Raw genomic sequence first — 10850 nt, 5'->3', positions numbered from 1 at the left:
GGCCTTCACAGGCAGCTGACTGGGGGTTGCCGCCAACCCACACCTAGAATTCGTCGTAGTCTTGAAACTCCTGGAAGTCTCCTTCCACGGCTTCACCTTCTCCTGAGCAGTGATTACAATGCGGACAACCTGGTGTTTGGTGGTAAAGCAAGGATGAGTACACATCAACGTACTCAGCAAATGCCCCGTTTGGCTGAAGTGGACTAGCTTTATGTGGGGTTAGGCTCAAGCAGTTGCTTTTAGTTGGTCAGGTATTTATTATTAGTAGGAGCCATGTTTTATCATAAAACCCAATTTATAATCCCAAAAAGTACTTCCTCAGAGAAGAAATACTAGGAAACATAATTAAGGTCACCATCGTTAACCATCATCATTAAAGTCATCACCTGAAGTGTATCCGGAGTATCTCTAATCAAAGAGGATCCCAAGGCTGCTCTTAACCGTGAGCACGGCTTATATACCAGTTTCACTACCCTCTGCAGAGGTCGCACACTTTACCCATGAGCCGTGATTCCCTCTCTAGCCCGGGCTTGCAAGACCCTTATTCACTCCCAAGGTGAATGGCCAGGGATTCACTACGAAGCCTTTACAAAGATTCCCTAGAGGTCATAGCTGCCCGTTAGGTTTCTCCAGTTTGATAAACACAGTACCTCTCCCCGTAGGAGGGTGACTAAAAAAGCAAAACGAAAGAACCTCGGCACTCAGCCTCGGCAGAGCAAGCACTGTGCCTGGACCCCATTGACGGCACGACGGCGAAGCAACTACACTTCTAGTTCCTCTAATTAATTAGCTAAGGGCACCCCATTCCACCCTCATGGTTGCACTGTTATCCCGGGTGGTCTCTCAACGAACAGGTCCTTACGGAGAGGTACTCAGGAAACAGCCTGAGCCCCCTAGAGTATCACAAGATCATCAACATCATCAGGATAACAGTATCATAAACAGTCACATCATGTTCATTGATTAAGTTAAGGCAATAGCAAAATGCTAACCATAACAACCCAGAAGGTCAACAAGGATAAAGTAAAGTGTAAAGCTAGTCAATCCTTAGGTTTCAAGTAGGTAATGCGGGGTAGTAAGTTATAAATGAATAGGACATAATGGGTCAGAGGACACTTGCCTTCACCAAGCTGCTGCTGCTCAGGGTCTTCTCCTGCAATTCCCTCAGACTCCACAAACGACCTGATATCTACGCGAGTGCAAACATACATCCAACATTCTTGAAATGGTAGAAAACAGTACACCATACAACAGTATAGATCAAATAAATATGCACGCGACAAAGAATTCACATCTACGACTACGCGAGAACGGAACTGAGACGACTGATACTACGGTCGAGGGATATCACATGTATACTAAGCAAATATGGATTATAATACTTCGTTCGACGTAATCCTATTAACGGACAATAATCATATGCAGAGTAAAATTACTACTTAGTCCCGATTAGTGTGTTGTTCGAATAACCGTTGCTTAAATATATATTTACTTAGCGCGAGCTATTCTAGGTGAGATGAATCATTAGTGTGCGTAAAACGCACGACGACACGTGTGAACAGCACGCACAACGCGCGCGGACAGCACGCGATGATTTATTGCGCGACGCGCGGGCGATGGCGAACGACACGAACGCGCACGGGGTTAGACGGGGGGGGGGGGGGGGGGGGGGGGGGGTAGACGGGGGTAGACGAAAGTCGTCTAGGGGTAGATGAAGGGTATGCAAACGTAGACGGAGTCCCGTCGACGCACTGCGCGCAAGCAAATGCGAGCGCGCGCACTCGCTGTGCGACGCATGACACATTAAATAATTAGCAAACCGTGGCTAATTAAAGACGTGACGACGAACAACCTATATTACATTTAAACGCGAAAATTATGTTTCTAAGTTCAATTTAGTTGACGTAAACTACTTGTGTGGAATATTTTAGATAAAAAAATGAATTATCAATAAACCGAGGATTAATACGAGAACTAATTGACTAACGCGTACGGACGATTATAACGAAGTAATTAATTATTGCGCGCAAACCGCGCGCTCGACACGCGCGAAACAGCGCGAGGATTCTACAAACGACGACGACGGCGCGCGCGATACCCGTGATCGCGTGCGAAACTGCGCACGCGAGACTGACGAGTACGCGATGCGCTAGGCGACCGTAGCGAGGCACGGCGACGGTAGACGAACGGCCGGGGCGAGCTGGGCAGCGGCGAGCGCGCAGCAACGCAGTTGTGACGCACAAGGGCGAGGTTCGACGGCGAACGGCTGCTACTGCGCTAAACGTCAACGCGGCTGGGCGTGCTGCGAGTGCGCGCTGAGCTTGGGCTGCCGCGGCATGGGGACGGGTCTGAGCGCGCCGAGTGCGCAGCTACTTGGCCGCTGCGCGCAGGGACAAGGCGAGGGCGCGCGGGGCTTGCACGCCGGGCACCGGGCTTGCGGCACAGGGAGACGACGACAACAGCAGGCACGAGCTGCTCGCCGCCGACGCTGCGTCACGAATTGCAGCAGGGCGCGGCTGCACGTGACCATGGTGCGTCGAGCGCCACAGACGGCGTCACGGAGCAACGCAGCGAGGGGCTGGTAGGAGCGGCGAGGAGGAGAGCGGCAAAGAGAGGAAAGGGAGGACGAGCTCACCTCGGCTGAACGTAGCGAGGCGCTGCGCAGCGAGTGCGGCAAGCGCGCACGGCGACGATGGCGGCGCTCCAGGCGAGGCGTGGCTCCGGCGGCGGCGCGGCGAGGTCGGAGGGCGAGATCGTGGCGAGAAAGTGGGCGACGGGCGGTTGTTTTACTGGAGTTTCGCGCAGTCTGTTCTGTTTGGGAAGATGTACAGTAGGCGACCCGACGTGTGGGACCGGCTGAAGCGGCGGCGGCGGGCGCTGGCGCTCCACGCGCTGGACACGGTTGCGTGCGCGCAACGCGCGCTGGCCACTGGGCCGCGGCGCTGGACGCAGCAGGCGCGCGCGCTAGGAACGCGGCGAGCGCGCTGGGCCGAGCGGCCGTCCACGGGTGGGCTGGGAGCGCGGCGCTGGGCTGGGCGCGGGGGAAAACCGGGAGCTGAGCCGGGCGCTGGCTGGCCCACGAGAGAGAGGGTTGGCGCGGTGGGCCGAGGGGGGAGAAAGAGAGGGGGAGGGGGGCGCGGGTGGGCTGTCCGAAATGGGCCAGGGAAGGGGGCTGGGCCACTTTTCCTTTTCCTTTTTCTTTCTCTTTTCTTTCTGTTTTCTATTTATTTCAGTTTGACTTTATGTGCAAATAAATGATTAGATGAAAGATCAAGCAAACCATTCATCAAACAAAAAGAACAAATGTTTTCTAACCTAATGCAACAACCATTGTTCCCTTAGGGTTTAACCTACTAGAGTATAACTGCATTTATAAATAAAATAACCACTCTTCTTCAAGGGAAAAGAGAAAAACAGAGATTGGGGAAGATGAGATGAGAGGAATAACACCTGAATTTGTGGATATGAGCAAAGAAATTTTATACCCCAAATTCAGGGTGTTACAAACCTATCTCCCTTAAAAGAATCTCGCCCCGAGATTCAAGGTTGGTCAGCAAAGAGTTCAGGGTATTTGGCCTTCAGATCATCTTCTCGTTCCCAGGTGGCTTCTTCCTCCAAGTGGTGACCCCATCTGACTTTGCACATTCTGATGGTGTTCCTCCGGGTGACTCTGTCTGCAAACTCCAGAATCTGCGTTGGCTTCTCTATGTATGTCAGATCCTCCTGGACTTCCAAACCCTCCACTGGCAACTGTTCTTCTGGTACTCGCAGACACTTCTTCAATTGCGACACGTGGAACACGTTGTGCACTGCCGACAAACTTTCTGGTAGGTTGAGCTGGTAGGCCACTTCTCCACGCTTTGCTTGAATCTGATATGGTCCAACGTACCGGGGTGCTAACTTGCCCTTGACTCCGAACCTTCTGACTCCTCTGATAGGCGACACCTTCAGATAGACGTAATCTCCCACTTCAAAACTCAGTTCTCTTCTCCTTCTGTCAGCATAGCTTCGCTGCCTTGATTGTGCTATCTTCAGATTCTCCCGAACCATTTTGATATTCTCTTCGGCTTCAAGCAGAATGTCGGGGCCAAACACCTGCCTCTCTCCAGGCTGGTCCCAATGCAGCGGAGTCCTACAACTCCGTCCATAGAGCGCCTGAAACGGTGACATCTTCAAGCTTGCCTGGTAACTATTGTTGTAGGAGAATTCTGCATAAGGTAACCTTTTGTCCCATCCTGACTTGTCTTGCAACGCACAGGCTCTCAACATATCTTCTAGGATCTGATTAGTTCTTTCAGTCTGACCGTCTGTCTGTGGGTGATAAGCCGAACTGAAGTTCAAATGTGTGCCCAAAGCTTCTTGTAGCTGCTGCCAAAAATGAGAGGTAAACTGTGTTCCTCGATCTGACACTATCTTCATCGGCACACCATGAAGGCAGACTATCCGAGACATGTATAACTCAGCTAACACTGCTCTGGTGTACGTTGTCTTCACAGGTATAAAATGGGCTAACTTTGTTAAGCGGTCCACAACCACCCAGATGGAATCATAGCCGGCCCGGGTACGAGGTAGGCCAACTATGAAATCCATCCCGATCTCATCCCACTTCCACTGAGGGATCTGCAATGGCTGCAACAATCCGACGGGTCTTTGATGCTCTGCTTTGGTTCTTTGACAGCTATCACAGATGGCGACATATTCCGCGATTTCTCTTTTCATGCCATACCACCAAAATCTCCTTTTTAAATCCTGATACATCTTTTCACTTCCAGGGTGTATGGAGTAGGCTGTCTCATGAGCTTCCTTTAGGATCAGCTCCCGAATAGGTTTGATGTCAGGAACACACAATCGGTCCTTGAACCATATTACTCCCTCTTCATCCTCTCGAAAGTCTTTGCCTCTTCCTTCTAAGATCAGCTGCCGGATATTGTTGATGTTTTCATCATCCCTCTGCCCTTCTTTGATCTCCCGCTCTAGGGTGGGCTCTAATTCCACTGTTACTCCTTGTGTACTATTCAGGAAACCGAGACTCAGTCTGTCGAACTCCTTGGCTAACTCATATGGCATTGGGTACGTGACCATCATATTGACTTGACTCTTCCTGCTCAGAGCATCTGCAACAACATTGGCTTTGCCTGGATGGTAATGTATCTCCAACTCGTAGTCTTTGATCAATTCCAACCATCTTCGCTGCCTCATGTTTAACTCTGACTGGGTGAATATGTACTTCAGACTTTTATGATCTGTGTAGATGTCGCATTTCTGTCCATACAGGTAATGTCTCCATGTCTTTAGGGCATGAACCACTGCTGCCAACTCTAGGTCGTGTGTGGGATAATTCTTCTCATGGATCTTCAGCTGTCGAGATGAGTATGCTACAACTCTTCCTTCTTGCATTAGCACACATCCCAATCCGGTGTAAGAAGCATCGCAGTACACCGAGAATGGCTTGTGAACATCAGGCAGAACTAACACCGGTGCTGTGGTCAATCTATTCTTCAGTTCTTCAAATGCTTCTTGACACTTTTGGGTCCACTTAAACTCAACTTTCTTCGCTAGCAACGCTGTCATTGGTCTAGCAATCTTTGAAAAACCTTCAATGAAATGCCTATAGTATCCGGCCATTCCAATGAAGCTCTTGATCCCACGAACATCCTTCGGTGCCTTCCAATTCAGGATATCTGCTACTTTCTTTGGATCCACAGCTAACCCATCTTGGTTTATGATGTGACCCAGAAACAAGACTTCATGAATCCAGAACTCGCATTTACTCAGCTTGGCATACAACAGATGCTCTCGTAGCCTTTGCAATACCATCTTCAGATGCTCCACATGTTCTTCCTCACTTTTGGAATATATGAGAATATCGTCGATGAACACTACCACAAACTTGTCTAGATAGTCCATGAACACGCTGTTCATCAGATACATAAAGAAGGCTGGCGCATTTGTCAAACCAAAGGACATAACTGTGAATTCATATAACCCGTACTTGGTGATGAATGCCGTCTTCGGTATGTCCGAGGGTCGGATTCTGAGTTGATGGTAGCCTGACCTCAGATCTATCTTCGAGAATACGCTGGCACCTCTGAGTTGGTCAAACAGATCTTCTATTCTTGGCAGAGGGTACTTGTTCTTAATAGTGACTTCATTCAGGGCTCTGTAATCTATGCACATCCTTTTGGTACCATCTTTCTTCTCTACAAACAATACTGGAGCGGCCCAAGGCGAGGTACTTGGTCTGATGTAACCCATTTCTAACAGCTCGTCAATCGGCTTCTTGAGTTCCACCAATTCTGGTCCAGACACTCGATAGGCTCTTTTGGAAATGGGGGCGGTACCAGGGATAAGCTCTATGGCAAATTCGACTTTTCTCTCGGGTGGCATGCCTGTTAGCTCCTCGGGAAACACATCCGGAAAGTCTGACACAACCTTGATAGCCTCAAGCGGTTTGGCCTCCTTACTGTCAACTGAAATCTGGTGACAATCTCCCTCCGCTGATTTAGGCATCCTTAGCTCAGCCACTACCTCCTCTCCGGATGGGGACTTCAATGTTACGGTCCTCTTGTCACAGCTAACATTCGCTTCATATTTCATTAACCAATTCATCCCTAGGATGACATCTACCCCAAGGGTGTCTATTACTATTAGGTCACTGGGGAACCCTATCCCCCTTATTTCCACCCTTATATTTGAGCATATTCTATCTGCTTGCACTTTACCACCAACCGAATTAATCCTCATGGGCGGCATCATTGCCTCTACTGAGATGTTATGCATTTCTACCCATATTGCAGTGACAAATGAATGAGTTGCACCAGTATCAAATAGCACTTTTGCGGGATGAGATTCGACTGAGAACATACCTACTGCCACATCTGGTGCATCCTGGATCGCTTCGGCCTCCAAGTGGTTCACCTTCCCACGGTTGTACGCTTGGCCACGATTACCTGCTGCCTGTTGAGGTACACCTTGCCTTGCTGGAGCATTGGGGTTGGTCTGCTGCTGCGCCATCTTCTTTGGGCACTGCATCGCCCAGTGGCCTTGTTCTCCACAGTGGAAACATCCTCTGCCTCCTCCTTGTGCTGGGGCTGCTTGGTTGTTCTGATTTGCTGCTGGGGCAGGAAGGCGAGGTGCCTGGTTGTTCTGCCTCTGATACTGGTTACCTCCCTGCTGGCTATTCTGACGATACTGATGCTGCTGCTGCTGTGGGTACTGCCTCTGAGACTGTTGCTGATACGGACGCTGATTCTGATTCTGATATCCCTGTGGGTGACCGGGCCTGCCTTGCTGAGATGAACTGCCTGAGAAGCGGGGACGGCTGATGCTCCCGGACTGTGGTCCGTTCATCTTGCGCTTCCGATCTTCCATATCCTTGCGCTTTCTCTCGATCATGATCGCCCTATCGATCAGGTGCTGGAAGGTGGGGAAGATGTGGTTCATCAGCTGGTAATGCAGGGGATCCACCAAACCCCTCATGAACCTGTACTGCCTTTTAGCATCAGTGTTGACGTCTTCAGGTGCATAACGAGATAGTTGCAGAAACTTGTCTCTGTATTCACTAACAGACAGGGGTCCCTGCCTCAGAGCCAAGAACTCCTCTTTCTTCACGATCATCAGTCCCTCTGGAACATGGTACCGACGGAAACTCTCGCTGAATTCCTCCCAAGTGAAAGCTTCGGGGTCAGCATGGGTAGCGAGGTAGGACTCCCACCAAGACTGGGCTGCTCCCCTTAGCTGGCGGGGACCATACAGAACCTTCTCCCTGTCGTCACACTGGGCGGTGCGCAGTTCTCTTTCCACTGCACGCAGCCAGTCTTCTGCATCCATGGGGTCAGCAGAATGGGCGAAGGTAGGAGGGTGCCCTCTCATGAACTCGCCACGTTTATCCCGTGGCATCTGGGGCATCTGCACTTGCAACTGGGGTTGGGGTTGCTGTTGAGCCTGCTGCATGGCTGCCAGAGTCTGCCCAATAGCCTGCACTGCCTGAGTCTGCATCAAGAACATCTGCTCCACTGTCATCGGGGGTGGCGGGGGAGGCTGCCTCTGATGTTCCTCCTGCTGGGCACGCTGCTCTTGCTGAGCACGCCTGTTGCATCGGCGCCTGTTGTCAGACATCTGTGGAAGACATTCACACATCAGCATTGATCTTACAATCCTTCAGCATAAGAAAAGAGAGTATACAGAATTCTTCATGACACCGAGTGAATAAAGAGCTTCACTGATCCTCATTATGATTCAACACAGCTTCTCAGATAAAAAGGAAAGTAGAAGTAAATGGTTTCCCAACTAAACAACTGACTTCATTAACATCACTAGCTAAGCCAAACTGCAGGGGAACCCCACAGGTTGGCAACAGTCATTAGAAAAATTCAAATCCAGCACAAGTTCATCATAACAAGCATGTAAGCAACTGATAAGCAAACTAAACTAAATGGAAGCAACTGATAAGCAAACTAAACTGACTACCTAAGACTGAGACATCTGACTTAAGGATTATTACAAACTCCGACGCTAACGATCTAAGGATCCAGATCTATCCTAGTCTTACAGGCAGGGGAACCATAAGTGTGGTGACCACGTGGTGGCGAGCGATAAGGGTGCTGAGTCCCAACAGGAGCGGGGGAACCACCCTCCTGGTGGCGGCGCTCTGCTAGCTCAGCACGCAACTCAGCAATCTCCGTTCGAGCCCTGCTCAGCTCGTCCAGAGAGTGATCTAGCTCGGTGTTAAGCACCGCGACTAGGTTGACTGTGCTGCTCAACCTAGGGTTACCCTCACCAATAGGTGAGACAACCACACTCTCGGTGCTGCCAGTAGGACGGCGGGGGTAGTACCTAAGGTTAAGACCGTCGGCCACCCCACCGAACAAGGAACAGTACTGGGAAAGTGCACGCCGTGCTGCATCCTGCATAGCCGCCTCTGCAGTGTCCCTCTCGGAGATGGAGTAGTGCTCCAAAACGGCCTCTGCACCCCGGAGGTCATCCTCCGGACGGCGAACTAGGCAGGTAGCCTCCCAGCGGTCCGGGTACCTCCCGCGACTGTGCTGGTAGACTACACAACGATACTCGATCGACCAGGTGTGCCGGTCGAAAGCCTGGCGCAGCAAGGTGTCGAGTGCGTCGTGGAAGTGACAACCGCGAGCGGCGTCATGGGTGATGGGTCGGGCGACCCACCCTTCCGCCTCCTGCGGCTCAGAGGACTCCGTGTTGTGGTCTGAGTCGTCGTCGCCGGGGTCTCCTCCAGGACCTCCTCCAGTAGCTCCTCCAACAGCCGGGGCGTCCCGCGGTGGTGCAGGGGGCGCCTCCAGCTGGGGAACAGAGGAGCGGCACCTCACGGACTCCACCTCCTGCTCAGGTGGGGAGGAAGAGCCCTGCTGCTCCCTGTGCTGACGCTGGCGCTCCTGCTCCTCACGCAGGCGGTGGTGCAGTCTCTCCAGGTGACTCGACTGACCGAACACAGTGCGGCGCAGGGGACGCTCCGCAAGGCGAGCCGGCAGGAAAGGAATCACCGACTTACGAGCAGTGTGTCTAAGTCGAGCCATCTACAAAAGACACCGTAAGCATAAGAGTAAGAACAGAACTAATATGACAAGTGAGTAAACCATAGATAGAACAAAATAAAATTTTAACAAGGTATAATATAGTATATATATATCTATGTAGTAAAACATAGGGTTGGTCGAGGTGACCGACTTTTGAAGTAACATCAGAGGTCAAGGTGAGAGGGTAGGTCAATAGTCCTTAGTACGACCAGTGCTACTCTAGGTCAGCGGTCCTACAGTCAGCACGGCTTTGATACCACTTATGTCACACCCGGTTTTGGAAGGTAAACCGAATGCGAACTATGTACGTGCCAGGATCAGAACTCACGTACACAGCGGTTACATAAATGAACATCAACGCACATTGCTCGAATAATAACATAAAAGAGTATTAACTTATTACATCACAGAGTCATAGACATCCATATAGTCATCAACTTAACAGATAAATCAAAGTGCTAGCGAAACGCAGTAAAGATAAGGCCTTCACAGGCAGCTGACTGGGGGTTGCCGCCAACCCACACCTAGAATTCGTCGTAGTCTTGAAACTCCTGGAAGTCTCCTTCCATGGCTTCACCTTCTCCTGAGCAGTGATTACAATGCGGACAACCTGGTGTTTGGTGGTAAAGCAAGGATGAGTACACATCAACGTACTCAGCAAATGCCCCGTTTGGCTGAAGTGGACTAGCTTTATGTGGGGTTAGGCTCAAGCAGTTGCTTTTAGTTGGTCAGGTATTTATTATTAGTAGGAGCCAGGTTTTATCATAAAACCCAATTTATAATCCCAAAACGTACTTCCTTAGAGAAGAAATACTAGGAAACATAATTAAAGTCACCATCGTTAACCATCATCATTAAAGTCATCACCTGAAGTGTATCCGGAGTATCTCTAATCAAAGAGGATCCCAAGGCTGCTCTTAACCGTGAGCACGGCTGATATACCAGTTTCACTACCCTCTGCAGAGGTCGCACACTTTACCCATGAGCCGTGATTCCCTCTCTAGCCCGGGCTTGCAAGACCCTTATTCACTCCCAAGGTGAATGGCCAGGGATTCACTACGAAGCCTTTACAAAGATTCCCTAGAGGTCATAGCTGCCCGTTAGGTTTCTCCAGTTTGATAAACACAGTACCTCTCCCCGCAGGAGGGTGACTAAAAAAGCAAAACGAAAGAACCTCGGCACTTAGCCTCGGCAGAGCAAGCACTGTGCCTGGACCCCATTGACGGCATGACGGCGAAGCAACTACACTTCTAGTTCCTCTAATTAATTAGCTAAGGGCACCCCATTCCACCCTCATGGTTGCACTGT

This window comes from Zea mays, chromosome 10 (assembly GCF_902167145.1).
Source record: "Zea mays cultivar B73 chromosome 10, Zm-B73-REFERENCE-NAM-5.0, whole genome shotgun sequence".
Lineage (NCBI taxonomy): Eukaryota > Viridiplantae > Streptophyta > Magnoliopsida > Poales > Poaceae > Zea > Zea mays.
This window is presented reverse-complemented; position numbering follows the sequence as displayed.